The 3,808-nt window shown below is 41.3% G+C and overlaps 1 pseudogene; it reads right to left on the bottom strand.

Annotated features, from left to right (window-relative positions):
• Positions 1 to 731: 731 nt before the first annotated feature.
• On the bottom strand, positions 732 to 1,897 carry LOC103088775 (nucleosome assembly protein 1-like 1 pseudogene; annotated as a pseudogene).
• Positions 1,898 to 3,808: the final 1,911 nt, after the last annotated feature.

The following is a 3,808-nucleotide window of genomic DNA, read 5'->3' as shown; positions in this document are numbered from 1 at the left end:
AGATCTTTGGCACTCCTCCTTTCAAAAAGTTGAAGTGTAATTCTCTCCCCTTTCAATATGGGCTAGACTTAGTGACTCACTTCTAATGAGTAGAATGTGGTAAAGTGATGTTGCAGGTTTGAGTCCCAGCCTCTTGGGTTCGTGTCCCAGTCTGGGTTTTGGCCGGGGTGAAGTCCTGGCATGTGGGTTCAAGTCCCAATCTGAGGTGCACGGTTTCAGTAGGGAACTGAGGCCTCCTGCCAACAACCATGAGAATGAGCCATTTTGGAAGCAGATCCTCCAGCCAAATTTATTAAGCATCCAGATGACTGCAGCCCCAGCCAATATCTTGATGGTAACCTCATGAGGGACCCTGAGCCACAGCTACCCAATTAAGTCACTTCCAAATTCCTGACCACAGGGACTTCCCTGGTGGTCCAGTGGTTAAGACTCTGCACTTCCACTCTTCCCTGGTCAGGGAACTAAGATGCTGCATGCCGCACGGTGCGGCCAAAGATTAAATAAATAAATAAAAAAGAAAGAAAAGAAAAAAACTTCCTGTCCACAGAAACTGTGAGATCATTTAAAAAATTTTTTTTAATTTGATATTTTTATTTTAAGCTATAAAAATAAGCAAACAAACAACAACAAAAAACTTGAAATAGGCTTTTCAAGTTATGTAAATTCCTCCTTTCCAAGGAAGCTGAAGTTAGATCAGTGCAAGTGACCCTCAAAGCCACATACATCCTGCTTCACGGCTGCTTGCTCTCTGTTGGGGTTTGATCCTTCTTTGAGTCATAGTCTGGATCATTTTCCTCATCTCCTTCTTCTTCCCCTTTCTCATCCTCTTCTTAACCTTCATCATAATCATCATCATCTTCTTTAGTAACTTCTCCAGTAAAGTATACACTGATCTTGGGATTATACATTCATGTAAAAAGTGATGACTTCCAAGGTCTGCAGCAAGGATAACTTCAGCAGCAGCATCCAGATCTCCACTCTCAGGAACTTCAGGAGGTGCAAAAATATTAAAGAGTATTAGAAACTGTTTTGGTCACAGTACAAACTGCCCCAAGTCCCTTGTTTCTGCTTCTTAATGATTTTCAAAGTGACAATTCTTTCCTTTTTTCCAATCTATGTGGACCTTGTACAACCCTTAATTTCTGGTCCATCAAAAGAAAAAGGAACAGAATCATCTGGTTCTGACTTATACTATGAGTCTTTGTCAACAGTTCACTTGTAAAATATTCACTGGGTTCAAAGTGAAACTCTAAGACAAAACTCATAGGCCAGTCTGCATCTAAGGACTTCACTTTAATATCTTTCAAGTGCTTCAGAATATGTTTATCATGTTCCTGAAACATATCACTGAGCAAGTCAACGTTCTTAAAAATGGTCAACCAACATTCAGGAATTCCCCTGGGGTCTGCTTTTTCTTTATCTATTTTCTCATCTTCAATCTTGGCCTTTTCTTTCAGTTCCTCCAAAATTTCATGTTCCTCATCTGGTTTCCATTCACATTCTTCTTATGTAGGTTCATAAGTGATCTCAAATCGCTTATCAAATAGAGGCTGATAGAGAACAGCATATTTTCCTTCAAGATCATGAACTTCCTCATAGAATTTGGCTTCTGTCTATGCACATTTAACTCGAAGGATTTTCAGAGCGTTCACTTGTCTTTTAACTACCCTAGGCAAGCTTTCAATGTATACTGTTGGTGTTTCTACCAGACCATCAAATCTTTCTTGAAGGGCTGCAAGAATCTGAGGATTTTGCAACATCTGAACAGTCAGCTGACCTGCTTTGATTTTTGATTCTTCACCAGTTTCTTCTTCTATTTCTTCAACATCAACCAAACCTTGATCAAGTTCAGACTCTGCTCTTTCTTGTCAATGTCTGCGTTACTGTAAGAACTCCAAATATCAGTGGCTAGCACAGGAAGCCAGGTGGCCGGAGCTGCACAGGTAGTGACTCAGGGTGGCAGCCAGGGTGAGGGGCAGGGGTGGGAGCAGAAGGTGGCACCATGAGCAGATGATGCTAAAAAAGCAAATATTTGTTTCTTAAGCCACTAAATTTGGGGGCTTAAAAAAGAGATAACTTATATAATATGACACGCTACATGTCACCCTCAAGCCAAACATCTTAAGATGTTTACCTCACTAATCCTCAGTCATCCTTAAGATGTACCCCAGTCATCCTTATCCTTATCAGCTTCAAGATCATTTTTTCCAGGCTTCTTTAAATACTGATTAGGTCCCTCTGCTACTTGCTACCATAGCAAATATCCATTAGTTGAATCATCTGTACACCCCTATAGACTCTTAAGTTCAATGAGGTCCCATATAGGATCTGTCTTGTCAACGTTGTGACCTTAGCACCTGCCACGGTGCCTGACATATGGTAAACTATAAATAAATATTTGGAGAATGAATAGTTAAATGAGTGCATGATTGAATTGGGAGATATAAGGAGATAATATAAAAGTAATGAGATAAAGAACCCATGTGTGGGACTTCCCTGGTGCTTCAGTGGTCAAGAATCCGCCTGCCAATGCAGGGGACATGGGTTCAAACCCTGGTCCGGGAAGATCCCACATGCTGCGGGGCAACTAACCCCGTGTGCCACAACTAAGCCCGCACGGGGACATGGGTTCAAACCCTGGTCCGGGAAGATCCCACATGCTGCGGGGCAACTAACCCCGTGTGCCACAACTACTGAAGCCCGCACACCTAGAGCCCGTGCTCCGCAACAAGAGAAGCCACCGCAATGAGAAGCCCACGCACCGCAACGAAGAGCAGCCCCACTTGCCGCAAGTAGAGAAAGCCTGTGCGCAGCAACGAACACCCAACACAGCCAAAAGATTAAAAATAAAATAACAAACAAACGAACCCATGTGTGCAGAGGCTGCTATGAGAGCACAGAGGAATGGCATTTAATTCAAGCTTCACTCCCTTATGGTGTGACTTTTTGGCAAGTTACTAATATCTCTATCTCTCACTCTCTCTAAGGGTCATTTTCCTTATGCATAAAATTAGGATAAGAGTTCCTGCCTCATAGGGTTGACATTCATAAGCTAATACCTAGTAGAAAAAATGGTAATAACACCTGGGGATTTAGAGAAGAGCTCCATGAGAAATGAATGCCTGGGTAGTATTAAAGCATGAGTAAAAATTAGGCAAAAAGGTGGGGGGAAAATCTAGGCAGACAGAAAAACAGAAACAAAGTTTCAGAGGTTAGAGGTAGAAAAGTGCACACAGAAAACTTCACACAATTCGTATCCTTAGAGTATAAAGTGCAGGAAAGGGAAGTGGCAGATGGTGAGACTAGAGATAGGGAGGTAGGGACAGCAACATGGAAGGCTTCTTATGTTATATTACACTTATGGAATTTATTCTGAAAAAAAAATTAGGACCATTGAATGGGAGTGAGTTGGTCATATTTGCACGTATTATTCTGATTAGCTTAAAAATCAGTAATCTTCACACCCACTGAAATGGCTATAATTAAAAAGATGGCCAATAATACGTGTTGGCAAAGATGCAGAGAAATTGGAACCATCATACATTGCCGTTGAAAATGAACAATAGTGCAGCTGATTTGGAATTCCTATTTTCTGTTTTTTTGATAGTGGCCATCCTAATGGGTGTGAGGTGATATCTCATTATGCTTTTGATATGTATTTTCCTGATTACTAGAGATGTTAAGAATCTTTTCATATGTGTGTCACTTATTTGTATACCACCTTTGGAGAAATGTCTATTCAAATCCTCTGCTCATTTTTTTTTTTTTGGTACTGGGGCCTCTCACTGTTGTGGCCTCTCCTGTTGCG

This window comes from Lipotes vexillifer, unplaced genomic scaffold (genome assembly GCF_000442215.2).
Source record: "Lipotes vexillifer unplaced genomic scaffold, Lipotes_vexillifer_v1.1 scaffold1747, whole genome shotgun sequence".
Lineage (NCBI taxonomy): Eukaryota > Metazoa > Chordata > Mammalia > Artiodactyla > Lipotidae > Lipotes > Lipotes vexillifer.
This window is presented reverse-complemented; position numbering and strand designations above follow the sequence as displayed.